Raw genomic sequence first — 27,421 nt, 5'->3', positions numbered from 1 at the left:
TGGAGAGCTTTGTTGGATAGAAAACTGATCCATGATCCTTTTAACCCCTTAAGACCGCAGGGCGTTCTATGCCGTCCCCATTTCGGTGGCTCTAAACGCCGCAGGGTGGCATAGAACGCCCTGCGATCTTATGTACTTACCCGGTCGCCGGCGATGCCACGCCGGCGATCGTGGTATGGGGGACTTACCTGGGAGCCCAGGGAGTCCCACTCCGTCCTCTTCGGCCCCCCTGGGCCATGTGATCGCGGGGTCCTTGCGAGGACCCCGCGATCACATGGACGGCATAGCCGTCCAAGGCAATGCCAGCAGGGGGAGTGCCTGTAATGACAGGTACTCCCCCTGCTGTCTGAAAAAAATAATAATGTTAAAACAGTGTAAAATAACATTATTATACTTAGATCATATATATACTTATTATATATATGATCTAAGTATATAGATACACATATACACACATACACATAAATATACATACACTGTCTACATGTATTTTAATATTAATATATACATAATTATATATATATATATTAATAGCAAAATATACGTACAATGATATTGATTAAATATATATATATTTTTCATTATATATATATTTATATATAATAAAAAATAAATAAATATATAAATACGTAAAAAAAATAGATAAAAAATATATATACATGCGTAATTTCGTTCTAACTGTATTTTAAAATTAAAATATATATATTGATATCAAAATACATGTAGAACAAAATAATATATATATATCTATATACATAAGTATATACGTATACATCACTATATATATACCTATATATAAATAAAAATAATTAAAAAATATATATATAATAATTCTACGTATATATTTATGTAATAATTTTACATAATTAGGTCATTTTATTAATTACAATTTGCAGGACCTGCCTGACAACCCTGGCCGAAAGTTCAGGGAATTTAATTTTCTAGCACTATATTTAACCCTGTAACTTTTCAAGACACCATAAAACCTGTACATGGGGGGTACTGTTTTACTCAGAAGACTTCAATGAACACAAATATTAGTGTTACAAAGCAGTAAAATATATTACAACTACGATATCGTCAGTGACAGTGAAATTTTTTGCATTTTTCACACACAAATGGCACTTACACAAACGATATAATTGTTGTGATACGTTTTACTGTTTTGAAACACTAATATTTGTGTTCAGCGAAGTCTCCTGAGTATAACAGTACCCCTCATGTACAGGTTTTATGGTGTTTTCAAAAGTTACAGAGTCAAATATAAGGCTTGCGTTTCAGTTTTTTCACATAAAAATTCGCCAGGTTGCCTTTGAGACCGTATGGTAGCCCAGGAATGAAAATTACCCCCATGATGGCATACCATTTGCAATAGTAGACAACCCGGGGTATTGTAAATAGGGTATGTTCAGTTTTTTTAGTAGCCACTTAGTCACAAACACTGGCCAAAATTTGCGTTCAAATTAGTTTTTTGCATTTTCAAATATTAACACAAAATTTGGCCAGTGTTTGTGACCAAGTGGCTACTAAAAAAGACTGGACATACTCCATTTGCAATACCTTGAGTTGTCTACTTTTGTAAATGGTATGCCATCATGGGGGTAATTCTTATTCCTGGGCTACCATATGGTCTCAAAGGCAACGTAACCAATCTGGCGAATTTCAATGTGAAAAAACTGAAATATGTAACACGTTATATTTGACCCTGTAACTTCCCAAAACACCATAAAACCTGTAAATAGGGGGTACTGTTTTACACATGAGACATTGCTGAATACAAATTTGTGTATTGTGTTGCAGTAAAAGCAAACAGTATTTTGACATTCACAGTTAAAATGTCACGTAGAACTAAATTTTTTTTTAAAATTCTTATTTTCTCCCATTTTTTATATTTTTTTCATATTACATTATGTTCCATACCTAAATATTTGATGTTAAACGAAAGTCCTGTTTCCCCTGAATAAAATGATATATAATAAGTGTGGGTGCATTTAATATGAAAGAGGTGAATTACGGTTGGACAGACATATAGCGCAAATGCCAGGTTTTGTTTACGTTTTGTTTTGATCACAACTTGTACATTTGGCTGCAGTCTTAAAGGGTTAAGAGTTAAAGGAATACTGTAGCATTAGGAATACGTATCTGTATTTTTAACGCCACAGTCCTGATGCCCGTTATCATTTAGGTCCCCCCCATGTGTCACAAAACAATAACAAATAACTCTTCTTTTCTTCAGCGCTGAAAATCCCTCGATGCTGCTGTGACCACCTGCTTGAGGTATATCATCCTGGAGGCATGACTCCAGGATGGGGCCAATCCAATAGAGGAGTAATGGGGAATGTAGGTTACATGGTCAAAGGGGTTTCCCAACAATGAACTGACAAGGCTGTGTAAATTAGGACCACCTCTGCTCAGATTAAATGATCAGGATACTTAGACTTAAAGGAACACTATAGGGTCAGGAACACGAACATGTATCCCTGACCCTATAGTGTTAAAAACACCAACTAGCCCCCCCGCCCCTCCTCCTTTTCCCCCCTAAATATAATCAAATCTTACCTTTATTCCAGTCTGCTGGTGCTGGCTCTGCCCCTGATTTGTCTCCTTGGCTGGCATCAACAGAAGTGGTAATCTCAGCCAATCACAATCCCATAGGAAAGCATTGAATTGGCTAAGATTGTCAAGGAGGCAGATCAAAGGTAGAACCACCACAAGCCAAACACAGCTCCGATCAATCAGCATCTGCTCATTGAAATGCATTGGATCAATGCATCCCTATGAGGAAAGTTCAGTATCTCCATGCAGAGGTTGGAGAAACTAAATGTGAGAAACTACCCCAGGAAGCACCTCTGGTAGCCATCTGAGGAGTAGCCACTGGAGCTATCCCTAGGCTGTAATGTAAATGTAGCGGGCTCTGTGTAACCCGACTTGTTTCCCCCACTATTAATGTATTAAGAGACCCATTTCTCCCAGTATCCGGATGACACACAGTTCCAGGGGTACAAAGTTTGACAATCTTTATTAGGACACACAGCTTTTTATGCACAGACTCCAACAGGTGGTCTCCATCCAACACAACACAATCCCAAGCAGGAGGGGGCAGGGTTGCAGATAAACATCTCCCGCTCTGCGATATACCAATAGTACGCAGATACACACATGAAAACACATTACATACAGGGGGGTTAACTTTGGGACTCGGTGCCCCGGGAAGGGAAGGGGTTACAGGGTTGGAACTCAAATTGCTAAATAGTTCCGGGTCCCATCTGGGATCCCTGCAAAAAGCGGGGTGATAGGATGTACGGAGCCCAAGATATCAGCATCCAAAGTCTGGAGCTCTAGGCTCTGTACATCCCCGGAATTAGTTCCATTGTGTTGCTTGGTTTAGTCCAGCGAATTCAAACTTCGTGCCTAAACCAAGCAAAAACCAATCAGCTGAAAGTGCGTGAACCAAATCTCGCAAATCAGCGTTCGGGGAGGAAGGAGTTTCGCCACCCAATCGGAAGAACGGGCGCGAAATTCGGTTGCACCAATCGGTGTTCGGGGATGAGATAGGTTTTGCGGCCCAATCAGAAGAAAGGGCGCAAAACCCTATTTGAACTCCTGCTCTGATTGGTTGCGGTTTAATCCACTGGTCACATTTAGAAACAATGGACAGATAAAGCATGTTTTTCATGGCGTTTAAACCAAAAACAAAAAAAATAAGCGATTACAAAATCGATAATATGCAACAACATTTAGCATCATTTATATTTTGTTATTATAATATACACATACGTCTCAATTTCAAATTGTTGTATTAGTTTTCCGAAATGATTTAATATTTTTGGATAACCCTTTAAACTATTTTTTTTAAAAAATATTAAAATATAAAACAATATGTCACATGTAAAAATGCATTTCAATAAGTAAACAAAAAATATTAAAATACTACAAAATTAAAATAGTTTTCATAATATTAAATAATTTGAAAAGTGTATCAAAAATATTAAATCATTTGGAAAGCTTATCAATATTAATTTGAAGCCATTGGTTGGAAACCATCGCTTTGATGATTGAGGCACAAATAGACAAAAATATAAAAAATTTAGAAAAAAAAAAAATATTTTTCTTACGTACCATAAAGGCATATGGATTCTGATAAATCAATCAGAAGCCGAATGCTTCTTAGGAGAGTTGATGAACTAATTTCCTTAAAATGTAATTAAGTTGCAAAGATTAACATGCTGCTTTACACATCAGAAAGACACAGCCGTCACATCGGAAAATCAGAAATTAATCCGTTTACAAGCTCCGTCTCAAGCATGAGGAACAAGCTCTACACCAGGCATATGGATGTGCTAGTCTGTGTTATGTAAGCTGCTGAAAACCTTTGCTGCGTGACTTTAGAATCCTCACTCTGCCAATCTAATACTGAGTAAAAAAAAAAAAAAAAAGGCTTACACGATGCATTCAGAGATTAAGCAAATAATCGTGATTTGCAGCTTCCAAATTATAAAAGGTTCTAAAACAAAGGTATGTGCCATGTTTGCCCATGCACACTTTAATGCAGGGTTAATTTGCCCTCCTGGGCTCCCCCCACCCCCTGTCCAATTCAGATTCCTAATACATTCTTTCATCAGTTTGAGTTGAGTAGCTATCAGACAGGATAGGTTATGACACTTTCTATCTAGTTATTACTAGAGCCAAAATTAGAATTATATAATTATAATCAGACAAACTAGACTGGAAGAAACATCACATTTAATGCATTATTAAGATAAACAAACATGCAAACGGAAAACATTAAAAACATTAAAAAAGAAGAGGACATTGCAACTGCCCCCTTGTACAAGCAATTTGGTGCAGTAGGTAGCCCCTTCTAGACATGAACAAGGCTCCAATGGGAAAAATACCTAGCAATCAAATCTGCTAGAACAATGTATAGATGTAATTCCATCCTCTTTTAAAACGGCATAGATTGTAGGTAAGTGACAGGCACCCTTTTAGTCCACCATGAAAGGGCTGTCTCTACAGCACTATAGGCCCCCAGGCAAAGCAGGGCACTGGGGCCCTCCCTACACAACTACTCACATGAATAAAAATGCAAATTGTCGATAAAATTAAGCTTATATTTATTGGTACCCCCAACAAAATCAGTGTTTAAACATTACAAAACAGATTTACCCACACAATATAACCATGAGCCTTGAAGTTGGAAAACAAGAAATTCAACATAAAAATGGTACACTGTTGGAAAATTACGCAGACAGATAGGGTACAATATGAAATTACTATGAATTATTTATTATTAGTCAAGTGTTCAACACAAACATTTGTGAAATGCATTTGCAGAGAATTGCTTTATAATTGGGTTGAAGTCAATCCAAGATTGTAATTTTCCAAACACAATAGTGAAAGCCAGTTCAAACGCTGTTGCCAACTGTTTGTTGATCTTGTCTTTCTTATGTATAATTAGTATGTACGTTGTTTTCGTCAAGGTCAAGATATGTATTTGCAACAGCCAGATCACATGTACAGGTAACAGCTGATACTGAGGTGATTAGTCTACCTAAATGTTTTAAGATAAAGGGCTTGACGTTTCTGTATAACACTCCTGAATTAATATACTGAACAGTTGGCAGACCTATTGGGCCCCTATGCTCGTGAGGCCCCCAGTTCACTACCCAGTGTGTCCTTGTGTTCAGACGACTCTGCACAAGTGTCTGCACACTTACACAAGACTCTGCACACTTACATCACATACTCAGTGTCAGTCAGTCTTTAGGGTGGTCCACATGATTTATTAAGGAGGGAGAGATAAAAGGGCATGAGAGACGTGCAAAAGAAGCAGCTGCTTTTGCCCCAGGGGAACATGTATGCTCTGGGCAGTTTCCCCTTTTGCCCTTTTTTAAGATGGCTTTCATTCCAATTGCAGGCACGAGCTGAATAACAAATGATCTTATCTAATGCTATTTATTTTTTAAATATTGCTGGAGAGATTACTAAGGCACAATATCCTGTATTTATATGCAATATTATTATTAGTGGGAATCAGCATGAAACAGAAGCAAAATCTTTTGTCAAATTGAAATTTTGCTTTACAGACACTCCTCACTTACTGACCGGGTTCCGTTCCTACGACCCAGTTCTAGAATGAATTGGTCGGTAAGTGAGGAGTTAAGGGATTCCCAGCTCTGGTGCGCTTGTCTATATATTTGGGGAAATTTCCCCGATCATAGACGAACGCACAAGAGCAGGGAATCCCTCTAATCTATGCTCGGGGAAATTTCCCCAAACATAGATTAGTGGGATTCCCTGCTCTGTTGCTTCCGTCTATGTTTGGGGAAATTTCCCCGAACATAGGAGAATGCAGCAAAGCATGGAATCCCTATAATTCCCACGACGGTTCACACTTACTACCCCACGAGTGAGCTGGTCGTAAGTGCGAGCCGTCGTAAAACAGTTAGGTTGCAAAAAGAGGTCCACCTGTATTTAATACAATGAATCCAATCCGCTTAGCCTCTAAAAAGATTTTCAATATGATATCTATTGTATTTTATTTTACAATGATCAGCTTGTAAGCTTTTAATCAGAATATTCAGAATTTTCAATGAAACTCTGAAGACAACAGGGAGGGTTTCATTCCTCACGTTCAACTGTAGTTCAGAGTAGAGATGGATCAGGCTGTTGTGAGGAGACTCTCATTGTAAAGGTGAGTTTAAACAATGTTTTAATAGTTTATAATGCCTTAACAAGAGTGGGGATCAGTAATCTAATTCCAAAGTAGAGTATATTTTGTAAATACTGGGTCTGTATCCATAGTGTTCTGCATTATTGCTTGGTTTTGGGCATCATTATGAACACTGGAACACTGTTGCCAATTTTAAAACTGTTTAAATTTCATGTACGCATGAACCTTGTGTTATATGGTATCAACTCATACAAAAGGTGTTTTTTTTTTTTTTATTAAATCCTTTGTCTAGCTAATCCGTACAGCTTAATCATGTTTAATAATTCTGGAGAATCTCAGTCCCTTGGATATATTTGCCTAGCCCAATGTTATTTTTACTAAATTGTGCTATTGCTATGCCATGCCAATATCCTACTATATTTGTTTTTCTGTGCTTGACAATGTTGTCGTAGCATCGTCGGCCTGTTTGTTATCTTATGGACATCAAAAATAAAGAATGACAAAAGAATAAATTAATCTTTTGCAACATCGAATTCACACACAATTTAAATGAAATTAAGTATAATAACAACACAAAATGCCATACACGGAAATATGGAGAGTTGGGGGAATTTGAAATCCTAGGAAATTTTGTGATATCAGAATTCGCTTTAAAAACCTCCCACTAGATGGCTATAATTAATAAACTTCCAAACTGAAGCCCACGTTTACACATATTATAACTCATTTAATAGGCATTTTAAATACAATTGTGGTGGATTTCCTTCATGAAAGAACCACTAAAATCACCCAGACCATTTTATTTCATTGAATTGGTCTGTAATTTTAACCCTGCAATTTAAAGAATAGTCATTTTGTCTCCCAGACGGCTTCTAAAGGTGCTTCCTGTGTAGCAACTGAGTGAACCTTGGTCATGTGATGTTCGACCTCCATGAAGACGTCAAACATAATAATGTACTATTTATAGGAAAGCAGTGAATTCAATACTTTCCTGTAAGAATTATTTAATTGGATGCGTGCGCAGCACTTGCCCCGAGTGTGCATCCTCTATGTGGAGAATTGGAATGGACCTGAACCCTGGATGATGTTGTGGGAGGAGAAGCAGACAGCAGCGTAAGGGAGTCTCAGTGCTGGAGACAAAGTAAAAGTTAAGTAATTAAAAGTCTTTATTTTCAGGTTCACTGCAAACAGGGGGCGGGGGCAGGGGGGGTGTAAAACTTTTAAGACACTAGAACACAAGCGTTATTAATACAAATAGGAATACAGGTTTGTACTACAGTGTTTCTTTAAAATCAGTGATCTTTTTTTTTACAATCTTTATTTGCGTTTTCATAACACATTTTTGCAGTTCTGTGTACAATTTCAGACATTCAAGTAACACTTTGACATATTGCAAGACATGGTATCAGTCATACTCAATAGTATATCGTATGTGATAGACAAACAATGGTTGTCGCCGTAGATTGGCATAACCATCTGTTGGGAGGCGCTCATACATCTCCCGACTCCAATCCTGTTTCCTTAACAATTATTTTGTCTCCATAATAGTCATGGAATTATAACTGCTTACAGTGGTGTTGTATAGGGCAGTACCAAAGTGTGTATTAATACATAAGGCAGACTGGGTCGTTAGATTAACAATTTACGCTATCAGTGTACATTGTTTTCCTTTCAGTACAAGACATCATCATAGTGGGAGTATATTCATATTGGAATAAGCGTTTGGGCCTCGGGAAGCATAGGCACATTATTATTATGTTATTTATTATTATGTTATTATTATTATGTTATTGACATAACTGTGTGCTTATTGTTCGTAACAATGCAGATCTTCTGTTTGTCTAAAGGGCGTTTGTGGACTTTGCTCGCTGTTGTGCGTCTGGCGTATGTTTTGTGTGCGTGTTAGTCTGTGTTTGTCTACAGATGCCAGTGGTTGAATTAGTTGCGTGCGGTCTTGCCATTGGAAACGTTGAGTATAGCATGGACTGTGTGTTGGGTCATCTCCACTTAGTTGCAGGTGTGTTTGTAGCCACAGGTTTAGTCGTGGACTGGTGAACCTGTCCTAACGGTCTTTGTGTCAGTGTTGTGTGTCACGGCTGTGGAGGTATACGAGTCAGGGGATTGCTCCACTGCGAATAATGCGGGAAGGGGTCAGGATCTGGGGGAGGCTAATGGTACAGGGGAAACAGCTGGAGAGAAGAAGGAAGGAAGAAAGAAGGAGCTGAGTATGAGGAGCGTGTATGCTAGTGACTGCCTTCCCTCCATCCTCACCCCTCGCCACACCCCGGCACCTCCCGCAGCGCCTCGCCCATCATTAGAGGATCCTATTTAGCCTGCCCTCCTGTACGGGCCCCTGAGATGTACATGAGCCATGGAGTCCAGGTTTGCACACACATCTCGTGCGTCCCCATAGGGCAGCTGTCAAGGACTCCATATTGTGTATTTCATCGACCTTGGCTACCCATTGTTGGATGGTGGGGACATCTGTTCGTTTCCAATGTAGTGGGATCAGGGATTTAGCTGCAGTTAGCAGCGGGAGGGTCAGTGATTTTTTGTAGTGTTTCAATGTTGTCGTGGTGTGATGCAGCAACATGGTCAGAGGTTGAAACACTATGGTTGTGCCTCTGATTTCCTGTATCTTAGTATGTATCATCTGCCAATAAGGGGCAATGGCAGGGCATGACCACCATATGTCGAGGTTGGTCCCCTCGTCCTCTCCACATCGCCAGCATTCCCGCGAGTAACCTGCGTTCATTCGGTGTAGGACGTCTGGCGTCCGGTACCAGAATGTTAGCACTTTGTAGCTCATTTCCTGGAACTTAGAGCTAATGGAGCATTTGTCGGTGATGGTTAAGATTTTGTCCCATTCCTGGTCTAAGAGGGTGACTCCTGTGTTTCTCTCCCATCTACTTGTGTACCCGAGTGCTATGTCACCTCTACTGGACATAGGCAGTGTGTACATGGTTGAGATGCCTTTGTGACTTGATCCCTCCTGGCACAGAGCGTCTCAAACTGTGTCAGAGATCTGTGTATCTGTCCCCGGCCGGATAGAGACCCATAGTATGTCTTAGTGGTATCGGAACTGTTCCAGTGGGGTCGGTGGTCTGTCCTGGATTAACACAGTGATGGGATGTAGTTGGTTGGGTGTGCACCAATGGTGCATGTGCATCCAGTCTGCTACCTGGAGTCCTGCCAAGTTGCGTGCGCTGAACCCACCTGCCAGGTCTGGGTTATTCGTGATTGGGATGAGTGGCCTGGGTGATGTCGTCAGTTGTCTTGAAAGCGGAGCGCACACCAGACGCCCAGTATGGCATCTATCAAAGGGTTATATGCACGTAGTAAGCTTAGCGTCCCTTTACCCAGCCAAAGCGCAGATGGGATTTTGCCCTCTGCTTGTTTGGTCTCTAAAGACACCCATAGCTTCTTTGCAGGGTATGTGTGCCAATCTAGGCATCTATGCAAGTGGGCAGCGTGGTAGTATGTTATAATTGATGGGAGACCCACCCCTCCAGCCGACTTGGGTAGCTCCAGGAGGACCCGCCGAAGTCTGGTCTGGCAATGGTTCCACACAAACTTCCATATCGCCGTGGTGAGGGTATTAAAGAATGTCCTAGGGATGGTAATCGGGATAGTTTGGAATAGGTACAGTATACGCAGCAAGACATTCATCTTAACCGCGTTGACCCGACCGAACCATGAGAAGTATTGAGGGGTCCAGCATTGCATGTCTTTTTGGAGTGTGTCTAGCTGGGGAAGATAGTTAAGCCGGTACAGTTGGGTGAGATCCCGTGTCAGCCAGATGCTCAAGTATCTCAGTTTACCACGCACCACTTGAAGGGGAACTCTGCCTGGAGGAGTGCGGTGAAAGTTGGGTCTTGTGGCAGGTGGAGCGCCTCTGATTTGTCCATGTTCAATTTCAGGTTGGAGACCTAGCCGAACTGCCTAAAAGACTCCAGCAGGTTTGGCAGGGTGACCCAGGGTTATTCCAGGAAGAAGAGCATATCATCTGCATATGCTTCGACTCGATGCTCTCCCCCACCCAAGGTGAACCCCGTAATACCCCTGTCCCGCCTGACCGCCTCCAGAAATGTTTTGAGAGAGAGGGAAAACAGAAGGGGTGACCGGGGTCACTCCTGGCGGGTCCCATTTCGTATAGGGAATGGTGCAGTTAATGCTCCGTTGACGCGGATTCGGGCCGTGGGGGTTGTGTATAGGGACTGCACCCAACCACGCATAAGCGGTCCGACTCCCATACGTTGCAGTGCGGCTGTTAGGTAATGCCAGTCTACCCGGTCGAACACCTTCTCCGCGTCTGTGGAGAGAAGCATCAGTTCTTTGTTGGTTGACCTGGCAGCATGGTTAATGTTGAGGGCTCTGATGGTGTTGTCGCGCCCCTCTCGACCTGGGATAAAACCCACCTGGTCAGGGTGGATCAGACCTGTCAGGGCTCTTGATAGTCGGAGGGCCATCGCTTTTGCGAACAGTTTGAGGTTCGCATTCAAGAGCGAGATGGGTCAATAGCTTGAGCAACTTACTGTGTCCTTACCCTCTTTTGGTATGTTACCACCGCAGCCAGGAGTGATAATTTTTTATGGCACATTAAGTGTTAAAAGATTTTTGAGAAATTTGGAAAGCAGATTTTTATAGTTTAAGTACAGTACGATGGACATATGAATTGAAGGCTTTCTAATGCCTCTTTTACAACATATATCCGTTCTGTAGTTAATGGGAGTACATGGGTTGTCATTAGTATGCAGATTACTTATATTCAGTTTTAATGATTTCAGGTATGAAAACCATGATGCCCACTTCACAACATAAACCCTATAATGTTAAAAACAAACAAAAAAAATTTATATAATACACTCACGCGGTTATTCCATCGTGTGACGCACCAGCTGAATGCGTCCTCTGTTACTTCTTTGCAGTTGTATGAATCACCTTCATGTAAAACAGAAATGGGTTTGTGAAAGAAAAAAATATGTGGCTCAAATTATGGATTTGTGGTAAAAATTGTTTTTTTTTTTATAAATATCCCTAGTGGAATCTTTGTCTGCTTTTAAAAATGATGCACTGTGTGATGAAGTTCTATGTTCTAATATTAAATTTATTGAGCATAGGTCTTAAAGCTGAACTGTCACAAGTTACATTTTTGCCAAACCAGGTAGTCAACTAAAAGTTAACAATGAGTTCTGCTGTTTGCATTCTTTATTTTCAAACTGTTTTATGTTTTAATGTACATGGTATGGCTTGCTGCCATTGTTTATCAAGAGTATTTCAAATAAATGCAACTATCCTTCTATGGTTCCATATCATAAATGCCAACATATCAAAGGGACAATGAGATTGCACTTTAATTTTAGGGCTGTGAGTGGTGGTGTGTCCAGGAAGTGGGCTGTTCTGAGAAATTTTAGGTGACTTACTAATAATTATTATTATCGGTATTTATATTGCGCCAACTAATTCCGCAGCGCTTTACAATATTATGAAGGGGGAGGGGGACTTACAGTAAATGAGACAATTACAGAGGAACAATAGGTAGATGAGGACCCTGCTCACACAAGTTTACAGTCTAGAGCAGCGTTTCCCAATTGGGGTTCGGCGAGAACACAAATGGGGTTCCCCCAAAATGTTGTGAAACAAAATGGCTGCGGTAGGCGAGGGAGCACTCTCCCCGGCTCAGCTCCCTCACGCGCACAGCAAGGATGCCAGAGCCTGAATATGATGTCACTCCAGCTCTAAGAGGCTCACAAGGGAGCTGAGCAGGAAGATCACTGCTCCCTCACCTCCCACACACCAGACGCACAGCAGCCCCACTGGACCACAGGGACGGCATGTCAGCCGCTCAACAGCCCCACTGGACCCCAGGAACTTCATGCCAGCCGCTGAGCAGCCCCACTGGACCCCGGGTATCATATGCCCAGACACTCAGCCCAGAAGCCCCACTGGACCACAGGGACATAAAGACTCCATGCCAGCACTCCCAAAGGTAGGGAGGCTGGGTGGAGTAAAATTTAAAAAAATAAAAATAAATTGTATGTGTGCCTGTTAGGGAGTTTGTACGTGCTTGTGTGTCTGTCAAAGAGTGTATGTGTGTTTGCTAGTGAGTGTGTGAGTGTGTATGTGCTTGTTAGTGAGAGTGTATATGTGTTTGTATGTGTGTCTGTCAAAGAGTATGTGTGTTTGTCAGTGAGAGTGCATGTATGTCTGTCAAAGAGTATCTGTGTCTGAGTGTGTGTCAGTGTGTGTATCTGTGTGTCAAGGTTTGTGTATGTGTCACGGTGTGTATCTGAGTGTGTGTGTATGTCAGTATGTGTGTATTGGTGTGTGTGTGCCAGTGTATATCAGTGTGTTTGTATGTGTGTGTATGTCAGTGTGTGTATATGACACTGTGTGTATGTGTCAATGTGTGTATCTGAGTGTATGTGTGTGCCAGTGTGTGTATCTGTGGGTGCAAATGGGTGTGTGTATGTGTCAATGTGTGTATTTGAGTGTATGTATGTGCCAGGGTGTGTATCTGAGTGTGTACTTGTGAGTCAAGATGTGTGTATGTGTCACTGTGTGCATCTGAGTGTGTGTATGTGTATTTGAGTGTGTGTATCTGTGTGTCAAGGTGTGTGTGTCTGTGTGTCAGTATGTATCTGTGTGCCACTATGTGCAAGTGTGTGTATCTGTGTGTCAGATACATACACACACACTGATACACACTAACACACATATACACACACTGGCACATACAAACACAGATACACACACACACACATTGACACAACCTGGTACATACAAACACAGACACACACTTTGACACATAGATACACACACACACACACACAGATACACACTGTGTGTCAAGGTGGGTGTATCTGTGTGTCAGTGTGTGTATCTGTGTGCCACTATGTGCCAGTGTGTGTGTATCTGTGTGTCAGATTCATACACACTGACACACAGATACACACACTGGCACATCCAAACACAGATACACACACCTTGATATACAGATACACACACTTTGACACACAGATACACACACCTTGACACACAAATGCATACATACACACACACAGATACACACTGTGTGTCAAGTGTGTGTATCTGTGTGTCAGTATGTGTATCTGTGTGCCATTATGTGCCAGTGTGTGTGTATCTGTGTGTCAGATACACACACACACACACACACACATACATACACATTGACACACAGATACAGACTCTGGCACATACAAACACAAATACACACAACTTGACACACTGGCACATACAAAAAACGGCACAATTTTTTTAAAAAACATTTCTTTACCGGGGGTGCAATTTAGAACAACAACAATGTATTGTATTTACACAGACTGAATTCTAAACACATTTATTGTAGTTTAAAGACACATTATTGTTGGTATTATTGCTGTGGAGCCCCTAGAAATGAGGGACATCATGATAGTAAAAAGGGACACAGGGACTTGGACCAAAAATAGGGACTATCCCTACTAAATACTGACAGTTGAGTGTATGTATACTTTTCAGTGAATAGAGACCCTGTGTGTAGATGCATGCAATTTCTCTAAATATTTCCAGGAACGCATGACTGAGCCAGAGCACAGAACACAGATGTACTGTGGTGTGTAGGTAAGGGGTTCTATATTTAGCCTTGCTACAGTATTCATCCAAGTAAGCACTTCAGTAGAAGAAATAGTAAGGAAACGAACAACTGTTACCTCCAAAGTAATGACATCTCTGTTTTAAAGTCTGTGACTTGGAATAATTTCTATGCACAAGAATCACTGTTAACTATGAGAAAATATGATATTATAAAAAAACATTTGTGTGTGTTTTTAAACCCTGTAAACCTTAACATGTTACAGAATGACGTTCATTTAAATTGGATCTATTGTTATTAAATATTTTAACAAAGCAATTAAAAACTAGCATGTTTTATATTTAAATATAAATTACCATAGCAAGCACTATGGGAAATGTAGTTCACAAACATCCACAGTGTCAATCCCTGTTATATATGTTTTGTATCACACAACTGTATATTTATGTTAACATACTTAACCACTGTGTAATTTTAGTTATATATAAATATATATATAGTGATTTTGGTTAGTGTTTTTTAAATTTTTTTTGGAAATCTTATTTCACAAGAGTTTAACAGAAAGTGTTAAATTAGCGTTTTTCTACTCGAAACCTGGAATTAATTAGTTGAGAAGATTAATCTGATAATTACGAAATTACGAAAAAAATAATAATCCCTAAATCTTGCAGATATTCCTCAGTACATCCTATTTCATAATCTGTTAGATGTGGGCACTTGCAAAGACAGGTGGAATCATGGGTAAAGTGAAAATCTATCTACAGGAGATTTGACGCAAGTCATTACGTACTAGGCATCATGATCCTTCACTTAGCATTCAGTAGTGACAGCTTGTCAAAGTCAACTAAAACTTTGTGGCTGTGAGAGCACAACATGAGAATCGGCCCACACATTGTTTAGTTGGTGTATAACGGAATTCTCAATTAAGTCGGGGAATCAAAAACAAATTTGACTCTTTTTCACTATGCTAGCAGTTGCAACATTTTGCCTACGTTTTTTTTTTAGCTCTGTCGTCACTTACTCCCTTTGTGGTTAATTCACTAAACACCAAACTGTATTGAGCTGAAAACAGAATAGTAAAGACTACACAAGTCCGCCATAGTAATATATCTGCTATTCTAGCATCATTTTTTCAATTTGGTTTTAAATCTCCTTAAATTTAGAGTCTAGTGATTAACCTCCCATGAGTTTTGTCCGTAGGCAACGAGTCCCATGGGTATGATTTACCTTCTTCATGAAATGGGTTTAGGCAATGTTCCTAGCCCGGACATGTCCTTTGCCACAATACTATTCAAAGAAAAGATGCCTGCTTTTTAGTTATTGTTATAAATATAATTTCCTTTCCTGCTGAATTTTTTTTTTACTTTTTATTTTAATATTGACAAATAATATTTCTGAGAGAACCAGGTGAACGTGAAACTCTTCCAGATTCATCGGTCATCGAAAGTGTTAGGAAACCTTGGTCAAATGCGAAAAGCACCACTGTTTATACACATTCTGCTGTCTCACCATTAGCTGAACGTCAGATGTTTGTAAACCATTGGTGTCAGTTCCAAATCCGCAGTACAAAACATTCTGGAACGTGCCACATCTATTACAATGTGTCCCAATAATATTTGCCAACTATAAAAACCCTTAGCTGATTTTAGCTTCTCATAAATCGATTCCAATTTCTACACCTCTGGTGAGAATTCATTGGAAAAGCAAACACATAATCAAGTACCCAACTGTGCCGAGCCTTACGTATCAATAAGTGATGGGATAATAATACAGGTTATTTGTAAAAGAGTGATGCAACATTATACAAAGGATCAGATTCTGCAAAGAATGACAAATGTTATCTGCGTTCATTGTTTGTCAGAAGAATTCACAGTCTCCAGAGAGATGCAAGCCCATTGAAGACACTATATTGCAGTACTTAAGGAAATGTGATCCACAGCAGAAGTGCTAATAGTCTATGCACATAAGGTTAATGAGAACATAATTGGTTTATGTATACGTTTACTAGTTATATCCACTTTAACCATTTGATTGACGGTAGTGTCTGTAACAGTGAATTAAAATTGTGTTAATGCCCAGCTTGCAATTTAAACAGGTACTATGTTGTACACAATGCACTTATAGGCAAATAAGTATTTTACTGTACACAATAAGGGCCATAAGCGCTACATCTTATTTTAGTGGTTAGGTGCTAGGCTGCAGTGGATTGAGTCCCTTGGTTTTATGCCAAGCTATTATCTCTATAATCTATTTATAATTTATACTTATTTAACCACGTTCTATTTTTTTTCCATATGAATGCAAGGATAACATTATCTTATAGGCACTGCTTTCTGTTTGATAATGATTATGCTTTTTCAGCAGTGTATGTATGCTGATCGATCGCTGAGCTTAGCCTCACATTTTTAACTCTCATGTTGCAAATGTTGACCCGAGAGAAAAGATGGAGGGCGTAAGCATTGGAAGCATATTAAAATACTGATAATATATAGGTTCACCATAAGAAAGAAAGGCCCATAAGTTTAAAAAAACGTGGATGTGTTTAAACAAAAAATAATTTAAAAAAGTTTAAAAATATACAAACGGATAAAATATTTCCTGTAATTTTTAGGATTTAAAGGCTTCAGCACTGCAGAAAGAAAATCAGTTCATTAGCCAAGAAGTAATTATGAATTTAGTTTAGTGATTTCCCTCCTGATTCATATGAATTCTGAATTTTTCATCTGCTGGCCTGTCTTAAAACAGGTACAAAACAAAAAGTAACCCCTAACTTTACAGAACAATAGCTTGCAAACAAGATACAAAAAGGAGACAGAACGATTTTAGAGAGAGACAAAATTAAGAGAAGATTTTAATCATGGAATAAATACACAGCAAATCCATTTTAATGAATTTATTTATTACTGGTATTTATACCACGTAACTTAGATCCACTCTACATTGAAACTTCTATGTTTTGACTTTAGCTCTTTTAACCGAGCTTAAGCTGCCATTTATAGAATGTGCTAACGGTTTTGCTAGCGAATGTATAGATTTGGAGTAAAGCCTATTTAAAAAATAGTTTTTTTTCTACTATCTGTTTCTCAATTTCTCAGCAGGCACTCAATGCCCAGGAATTAAAAGTCAGGGAGGGCAGAGTAGACCTCTCTACCCATAGCAACCATGGTGCATGCACTGTGTCCATATGGTAACTCCTTAGCTGTCACTGATAGGTGTTTGTGTTTAGCTTAAGGATAGTAGTTTGTGTTTAGTTTAAGAATAGCTGATCGGGTTTAATTTAAGGATACGTGTTTGTGTTTAGTTTAAGGATAGGTGATCGGGTTTAGTTTAAGGATACGTGTTCGGGTTTAGTTTAAGAATAGGTGTTTGTGTTTAGTTTAAGGATAGGTAATCGGGTTTAGTTTAAGGATAGGTGATCGGGTTTAGTTTAAGAATACGTGTTTGTGTTTAGTTTAAGGATACGTGTTCGGGTCTAGTTTAAGGATAGGTGATCGGGTTTAGTTTAAGGATACGTGTTCGGGTTAAGTTTAAGGATACGTGTTCGGGTTTAGTTTAAGGGTAGGTGTTTGTGTTTAGTTTAAGGATACGTGTTCGGGTTAAGTTTAAGGATAGGCGTTTGTGTTTAGTTTAAGGATAGGTGATTGGGTTTAGTTTAAGGATACGTGTTCGGGTTAAGTTTAAGGATAGGTGTTCGGGTTTAGTTTAAGGATAAGTGTTCGGGTTAAGTTTAAGGATAGGTGTTCGGGTAAAGTTTAAGGATAGGTGTTCGGGTTTAGTTTAAGGATACGTGTTTGTGTTTAATTTAAAAATAGGTGTTTGGGTTAAGTTTAAGGATAGAAGTTTGTGAGTTTAGTTTAGGGCAGTGCTCCTATTTGAGGTGACAATGGATAATCAGAATTGATTTATCTTTGTTTAGGGTTCGGAGTTTTGGATTTTAGGATTAAGATTAAAGGTTATGTTTAAGGCTGAAGCCTTAAATCTTGGTCACAGCAAAATGTCAAGCTAAATTGCAAAAATGTCACAGTGAACCACAAAAGAGAAGAGAGTTGCCCATTGGACTGATACACTGCTGCCTAGTTCCCTTGCTGGTCCCATTTCAGAGCAGGATGGATTGAGGGAAAGCACCAACATGAAACTATGACATTTCAATAACAGCAAATTTGACCTGTGAAATTTATAGAGACTATGTTAGAAGCAGGATATTTAGCAAATGAAACCAGGAGGTGGATGGTCCAGAAATATACATTGTTCCTTGACTTGTACTTGGTTAGTAGTGTTAATAGTGTGAATGCCTCATCGAATTATGGCTGTTATTACTGTCAGTTACTATTACATAGCACCAGAGAGCTAAATACAGTATTATATGACACAGCTGTGGATTGATAGATATGATACACTCTCAGTTCCACATAGTAACAACAAATCAAAAGCAAAAGCTCAATCTCATGTAGTTTATAGAAGTGCAAACATGAAACACCAACTCAGTGATACCCCACTATATCAACACTTGGAACAATCCACTAAGTCTTACCTATTCCCTACTGGACAAGGTGCGTCAGTTTTAGGGTTGATGAATAAATGTATACTTCTTCACAATCTGTACTATACAAAGAATTAATTGTCCACCAAACCACGCATGCATTGCTCAGAAAGGGATGCATTTTTTGTTTGCGGTTAAATCATTAACATCTTAAAACAGAGCAAATTATAAACCAAGAATCCCCAATGGGAATCTCTAATTCTCACCGGTCCTTTACGTGTCTATTAATTTCCATTGTCTAGGGTAACACTAAAGTGCCTATCTGCCCACAAGAGAATTTATTTAATAACAACAACCGATGACCAATATATATATATAAAGTCAAGGATATTCATGCCTGTAAGAGTCCAAAAACACAGACATCACAGTTTGATTACATAGTAACTTTTGTGTGTGTCTGTTCATCAATCTATCCACACATCCACCCACCCACCCAGGCACCCACCAATCCATTAACCCATCCATCCATCTATCCATCTGCTTCTATACATCCCGAGGCAGGTGTCAGACTCTAATAAGAGGCTGAATAAGAATATAGATACGTGGTTGCATAACACAGAATTCTATGGATCCAAATTGTTTGCAATGAGCTTTACCTGATGCGGCACCATGGAAGGGTGATGCTCTGGTGGTCTCTGCAGCCACTCTGGAATAATCAGTTCTGTCATCAGCTGTGATTCTGCTGCTATCGGCTCTGCTGTCATGAGCTGCTGCTGGTCCTGATTATTTGTACTAAGGCAGCTGTTTTTTCAATTTGCAAAGCCATCCATTCTAGAAAATAAAAGGAGGATCTCTCTGAATGGGAATGTTGTGTTTGGCAGAAGGCGGGCGGTTGACAGCAGCAGACCCCTTCCTCCCGAGGCTGAGCTTGTGGATGGAAGGGAGGGTGTGTGTGTGGCTTGGTTACCATAGCAACCTGGGGGAATTAGAGGATGTAATTCACAGTTGCTATTTCAGGTAGAAAGTAAGGTGGATTTATATTCCAGAGCAGTTTTATCCTCCTGCCTTAATCCAAACCCCATTTTACTGTCAGCTCAGCTTTGTTTAATACAAAATCCATCCTATTTATGACTTTCACCATCTTTTTTTTTTTTTTTTTTATTCAGTCTTGAAGGTTATGTAATAACAACAGCAATAAAATAACAAAACATTTTATGATAGTTAGGAATTAAGCTTTATTATAAGGAAGCTTTTGCACGGTGAATATTAGGAGTGTAATTCACTTAACACCAGATTTTATCTGGATGGACAAAATCCAGCAAAAAATGGACGACTTCCGACTGGAATAGCAATTCCCATATTTACTCAAATGAAATCCGGTCGCATTTCAGCCAGTCTGACCGAATCTGTACCCGTCGACCAGATGCATTTGGTGTCCGGATTAAAATCAGTACTTTTGCATCTGTTACCTGTACAAAGTATAGGATTAGGAATATTTATAAACCACAGATTGAAAATAAAAATCGTATCTGAATGTACCTGGGAGAATTCTTATTTGCATTCATTGGGTGGGGGCAATATTGATATTTCCCCTTGCACGCCAGTGGCGGGAAGTTACTTAATAAACATGGGGAATCTAGTGTCCTTCTCAAGGGGGAACCTTGCCCTCTCACTAAAATTTGTGCCATTGTCCAACCCCTTGGGTGCCTAAGGTTCCCCCTTGGGTGCCCCCAAGTTTCTACACCCTTTTTAAAATCATTTACCCTCCCTACTTCCTTCACCCTAAAAAATGTAAAGGGGCAATAAAACTAATACCTGTAAAATAAAAAAATATACTTACCATCAAACGTATTATTTCCTCTAATTCTTTTTTTCTTCAGGCCTACAAAAGGCCAAACTATAATTCACAATAACGTGATGCAACTATTTCATTATTTAGAATTGAATTATGCATTGAATTATGAAGCATTAATTCTCGGGGGGAAATATAATGATAGAAATTACACATTGAATATACTGTGCAATGTTGGGAACCTGTGCTAAATTAGGATATTATGACACTAGAAAACATGCAGAGGTGGGCTGTAAAATTAATAAAAGGAATGGAGCATTTTAGTTATGAAGAAACATTAACAAATTAAAATCTCTTTAGTTTGAAAAACACAGCACCTGAGAGGTGATATAATAGCATTATGCAAATATATGCGTGGCTAATACAAACCATTTTCTGGAAATCTATTCATAAACAGGACTATACATATGACACAAGTTCACACATTTAGACTGGAAGAAAGAAGATTTAGTCTAAGGCAAAGTAAAGCATTTTTTTTACAGTAAGAAGAATATTGATGTGGATTTCTCTGCCTGTAGAGATAATGTTATCAGAGTCTATGCAGATGTTTGATCAGCAATTGAATAAATACTTTCAAAAGCATAATATTAAGGAATATCCTTTTTAATTAGTGGGGTAATAGCTTATTGACCCAATGAGACATCTGACTGCCATTCTGACTGTCAAGAAGGAATTTGTTCCTAGTTTGTTTCAAAATTGTAAGTGCTTCAAACTGGGTTTTTAGCCTTTTCTGGAACTACAGCAAAAACAAATGTGAGAAGGCTGAACTTGATGAACACATGTCTCTTTTCAGCCTATGTAACTATATTCCCCCATCCATTGCATGGCATGTGAGGGCATAAAGGGGCCATATTAATATAATATTATAATATTTTTAAAAAATTACTTTAATGTCGTGGCTAGATAGCAAGTGCTGGCCTGCTTCCTCATGATTAACATGCTAAAAAACCTGATGGTTTTGCCCCATTTGTTATGGGGTATGTGGACTTTAGTGAATAACCCTGAAAGTCTCTTATTGTGAAGAAGGCCAATTGGGCTTACTATACAGGTATTTAGTAATGTATCCAATGATTCTTTATCCTTCTCTGCATAGGACATATGTGAACATCATGGAATTCTCAAAGGGTTAATTTATTTTTTTGAGTAAATCCATCAGTGACTGATATCAGGCATACGGTTCCATTGGTCACTACTATCTGAATATCTTACTTTAGAAGAGGGGTGTAGAGTTTGGTTATTGAAATGCTAGAAGAATACTTTGTGAGTTTTTTCTTTTTCCTATAGGTTGTGGAAGCACCATGTCTCCCCTTATGGTTTATTACTACTTTTATGCTTGGTAAGATAAATGCTTTAATTTGTAGCACCTCAGAGAGGTGTTATTCAGCGCACCACGCAACCACTGAAAAAAAAAAGATAATCAGGATTTGTTCTTACACTTTCACAGATGGATCCAGTAATGTTTTGATGGAGATGGTTTTTGCTATACCTTGACGATCACCACATGGTCGAAACGTTGCCAGGTTACATTGATTTTGATTATTGTTGCTGGCAGTGACCCTTGTGAGAAATTCTATACTGAGTTCTACTGAAAAATAAATGAATACATTTAGTTTTCCTTCTTTTTTTCTTATTTTACACGTAGCCTCATGTGTTCAGTTCATTTCACACATTCACGGTTGAGAAAAAAATGTCTCTTTTTCCAATCTGGCTTGAGTTGAAAACACACATTATGTTTGCAGAATTTATCAATGTTTCCAGAATCTGTATATATAAACCAAATAGAGGGCAATTAAAGCTGATCATAAAATATGTATATTAATGGTTCATTTTTAAAGTGACACTTTAGTGACCAAAACAACATTAGCTTAATGAAGCAGTTTTGGTGTATATATCATGCCTCTGTAGAGTCACTTTCCAATTCTCTGCCATTTAGGAGTAAAATCACTTTGTTTATTCAGTCCTAGTCACACTTACCTGCATGTGACTAACACAGCCTTCTTAAACACTTCCTGAAAAGAGTAATCTAATGTTTACATTTCCTATATCGCACATTCTGTTTAAGTTAGAATTTCTTGTCTCCTTCTCTGTTAATAGCCTTGCAGGAGCCTCCTGCTTGTGACTAAAGTTCAATTTACAGAGCAGTAGATAAAAACATCTAGAGGAAGTTAACATCTGATTGGAATTGAAACAATTTTTTCATGCAGGCCGTGTGAGTCAGGGGAGGTGTGGCTGGGGCTGCATGGACAGAAACAAAGCTATTTAACTCCTAAATGGCAGAGAATTGAGCAGTGAGACTTCAGAAGCATGATCTATACACCAAAACTGCTTCATTAAGCTAAAGTTGCTTTGGTGACAGTAGTGTCTCTTTAGCAAAAAAGTACATCAATAATACAGTAAAATCACCAGATTTATTTGAAGGTTGTGTATCCCTGTTATAAATGAACAAGAGCGCTCTGTAACGATAAAATAATAAAGTGTAATCAAATAGTCAATGCCAATCTGCTATAGCAGCAGGGCCGGCGGATCCATAAGGCGGCACAAGTGGCCGCTTTAGGATGCACCGGCACAGGGGATGCTAGGGTGGAGTGACCGGCAGGAGGTGGGCGCACAGTGCTCCCTCCTGCCAGGCACTGTGTGTAGCGTGGCCGAGCGGAGCAGTGCGCACCGCGGTACAGGAACTTCTGAATCCTGTACCCGGCCGGACTGAAAGGAAGAACACTATGGGACAGGGAAGGAGGGGTAAAGAACGCTATGGGACAGGGGAGGGGGGAGAATGCTATGGGACAGGGGAGGAGGGGGAAAATGCTATGGGGCGGGTGGGAGAACGCTATGGGACAGGGGAGGGGGGGGGAAAGAATGCTCTGGGACAGGGGAGGAGGGGGGAAAAATGCTATGGGGCGGGGGGAGAACGCTATGGGACAGGGGAGGGTGGAAAGAACACTATGGCAGAGGTGGGAAAGAATGCTATGGGGCAGGGGAGGGGGGGAGAACTCTATGGGACAGGGGAGGGTGGAAAGAACACTATGGCGGAGGGGGAAAGAACACTTTGGGGGAGGGAGTGGAAGAACACTATGGGACAGGGGAGGGGGGAAGAAAACTAGGGGGGAGAGAGGAACATTAAGGGGGGCACTAAGGTACAGAGGAGGGAAGGGAAAATGAACACTGGGGTAGTGGGGGGACCACTAAAAGAGAAGGGAGAGGAACACTAAGATTGGGGGTGGGGGGTACTAAGAAACAGGTGAGGGAATAGGAACACTAAGGGACAGGGGAGAGGAACACTAATGCCTCATTTCCACTGAGCAGATCGGTTCGGGTCGGTTCGGTACGGTACGCTATTTTGAGTGTTTCCATTATGAAAGTGGCCCATACAACCGAACCAAACCGCACCATTCATGGTCCCCCTTCAGATGTAGGGCCATAGGAAATGGTACGGTACGGTTAGGCCGGAGCTACTGGCGTCACACAATACATTCCACTGATTGGCGGACAGAAAAACGTCAATGTTCACATCAAAGGCAAGTGCAAAACAAACACCACGTCGCCGTTTAGTCCAGATAATAGGAGAAGGATGCCTGCAAACAACAGCAAGGTCTGGTCGGCTCAGGAACTATCCACTTTCCTAACTATAATTGGTGATAGCGTTATTCAGAGTGAACTTGATGGATCAGTGAGAAATGAAAAGGTGTATAAAGATATTTCTCAGCGGATGGCAGCTGAGGGATTTGAACGGACATCGGGTCAGTGTAGGGCCAATATAAAAAAATTAAGGATGCCAACAGCCGTAGTGGAAACAGTCGAAGTACTTGGAAGTGGTACGACGCCATGGATGCCATTTACGGTTATAGGCCGGCAAACCAAGGCAGGGAGGGTGGTCTGGACTCTGCATCTACACTTCTCGAATCCATGATAGAACCCGTTGGTAAGATTTTTTGTTTCTTAATTTGCATTGGCTTTCACTCTGCTAACCATTTATAAATTCACTGCACCAAACCATTAACTATTTGCACCAAAAAACACATTTTATTTGTACAGTGTACTGAACTATTGATCTGTGCATTTTCAGATACAGTTGAAGGACTCTCCAATGATACCTCAAGCTTTTCATATGTTTCTGACGATGGTCCATCAACGTCGTTCAGCAGCACCAGTACGATGACGTCAACACCGACCCAACCACAGACCCAACCACAGAGTATGCCCAATGCACCCCGGCACACTGGTAAGACATGATGTTCAGAGTGAACATTGTAATTGTGCATTTTCCTAACTTTTAATTTATAACAAACTGTGAACTCACTCAAAATGCTTCTATGTAGTATGTAGTATGTTTGCATAATTAAATTCATAATCATAATTGTACATTGTCTGTATATACTGCTATTTAAATTTCATTGTATTTTGAGCGTATCTTAAGTATATTGTGTTTAGTGTGTTTATTTTACTTTATGCTTATACTGTTCTTATGTGTTACATCTTTTCCTTATTTACATTATGTTAAATAATATATATCCACCTGTTTTTTTTGTACCAATTGGTAAAAAAAACAAAACGCTATTATGGTCTTTTGTATATTCCAGGTGATAGGAGACGGTTTCAGCTGGATTTGTGCACAGTCAAGGAGGATATGCGGGCAGCAGAGGAAAGGCAGCAGGAAAGGATGGAGAACCTTTCTGAGCGGCGCTTTCAGGCACTGCGTCAGGATGCCCAGGAAGCGAGGCGCCTGGAGGCAGAAATTGCCCGGCAGCAGATGGAGCAGTTGGCTACCTTCAACCAGGCCTTCCTTGGTGTCCTTGGGCAGCTTGTTCAAGTGCTGGGAGGCAGTCGTGATCCCAGCTAGCACAGGACCTGTACACTTCTTTCTTTCTTTTTTTTTTTGAGAATTAAATTTATTTTTGCTTTTTGTAAAAAAAAATTATTTGTAAATATATATTTTTTTACTCTGTACTTGTGACTATATTTTGAAAGATCACTTTTTTATTAGAATAAAAAACAGGAGAGACTTTTTGTGTGTGTCTGATTAAATGTAAAACTTTATTAAAACTTTCTTAAAACTTTAATAAAACCGTATTAAAACGTTTATAAAACCAGGGTAAGAAATTAAATGTTGAGGTGCCGCATGAGAGCCTGACGTATTTCACTGCACTCTTCTTCGCTATCCTGTGTAATTACCCGTCCTGGCTCTTCTGCAGACGTATTCCAATGCTGGTGGAAGTCTTCTCCATGTCTTTCACAAAGATTGTGAAGAGCACAGCAAGTAAGCACCATGGATTTGACAAGTGCAATGTCACTATCATTCCTCTTCATAAGACAATGCCACCTACCCTTAAGTCTTCCGAATGCATTTTCAACTACGACCCGTGCCCTGGATGTTTTCTTGTTGTAGGTTTGTTGTTCTAGTGTCAGGCGGCCATTGTCAGGAAATGGTTTCAGGAGCCAATTTTGTAAAGGGTAGGCAGAGTCCCCGAGCAAATAATAGCCAACATTCACCCCCCAATGTTCTTAGTGCAAACAGGATACAGGCCTCCCTGGCCAACCCAATCCCAAAATGTGGACAGTCGTAGAACCCGAGCATCATTCAAGCTCCCAGGCTTTCCTATGTTCACACTCCAGAATAGTCCTTTTCCATCCACTACTCCTTGGAGGATGATGGAATGCCACCCTTTTCTGTTGAAGTAGTCAGTGTGGTATTCTTGTGGTGCTATTATTGGTATGTGTGACCCATCAATAGCACCAACACACTGTGGAAGGCCCCACCTGTTCTCAAAGTAGTCAGCCATGTCTTTAAGCTTTTGCCAGTCCGGAAAATGAATAATTTCAGGAGCTAGCAATGTGCATACAGCCTTACAGAAGTCCTGCACACACCGGCACACTGATGATTTACTGACACCAAAAAGATGACCTATACTTCTGTATTCACTGTTGGTAGCCAGCTTCCACAGTGCAATGGCAACTCTTTTCCTCACAGGCAAACAGGCTCGGAAGTTGGTGGTTTGCTTCTCCATCGCAGGACGTAGCTTTGCACAAAGGTATAAAAATGTTTCCTCCGACATTCTGAAATTATGCACCCACTGTGTGTGTGTGAATCCAGGGACGGTCACATCCCACCACTCATTGGCGCGGAGGAGAGCCCAAATGACTGGTCGGCGCCGCTGTATTGACAAAAGGAGAAGCATCTAAAAAAAAAAAAAAAAGGACAGATGCTACCATATCACTATTAATACAACATAAAATACTTTACACGGACAGATAGCATCATGTATAAAAGCGAGCAAATAACATAAGGAGTATTTATGTATAAGGTGTAATTCTTGATTTTTACATATGTGTGCAACATCTATGTTGTTAAATACATAATGTATATCCTTCCCATCTTATATTCGATTTTTTACATATTTTGTATTATTTTTATTTTTTAATACGTGTAGAACTACATGACAAATGGCATAAAGTTGCTTACCCTATAGCGCTGCCGTCTTTGTCTTTGCCGCACAAAGGTGTACTTCTCCTCCCAGCTCAAGACCCAAGCCATACCTTTTCTTCTCTTTTCTGCTGTGTTTCTCTTCGCCGCCCGCAACCTTCTCTCATAAAGTGCGGCATGTACTTTGATTTCAAAGAACCAAAAGCCAAATAGAGCAAAGACGAGCTGCTGGATGACCTCCATTATTGTTATTTGTAGCGTCACGTATGTTGTCGCCCTAGTGTGACGCCACACTAGACATTTGGCGTAAACCACGCAAGCCTCCAGGCGTTCCAACTTGCAGTGGAAACGCTCACTGGAATAGTCCGGACCATTCAAAACCTTCCAAACTGTACCGACCCGAACCG

The 27,421-nt window shown here is 40.0% G+C and overlaps 1 protein-coding gene across 2 annotated transcripts in view; it reads right to left on the bottom strand.

The window, feature by feature from the left end:
- The window catches only part of NIM1K (NIM1 serine/threonine protein kinase), a 62,685-nt gene extending 43,070 nt beyond the window's left edge, over positions 1-19,615 (bottom strand). For both annotated transcript variants that reach the window (XM_063454018.1, XM_063454017.1), the window contains exon 1: positions 19,401-19,615. The gene's annotated coding sequence lies outside the window, so the exon portion shown is untranslated. The remainder of the gene's footprint in view (positions 1-19,400) is intronic.
- Between the last annotated feature and the right edge of the window lie 7,806 nt (positions 19,616-27,421).

Source organism: Pelobates fuscus, chromosome 5 (genome assembly GCF_036172605.1).
Source record: "Pelobates fuscus isolate aPelFus1 chromosome 5, aPelFus1.pri, whole genome shotgun sequence".
NCBI lineage: Eukaryota > Metazoa > Chordata > Amphibia > Anura > Pelobatidae > Pelobates > Pelobates fuscus.
The sequence above is the reverse complement of the archived record's forward strand: the minus strand, read 5'-3'. Positions and strand labels throughout refer to the sequence as shown.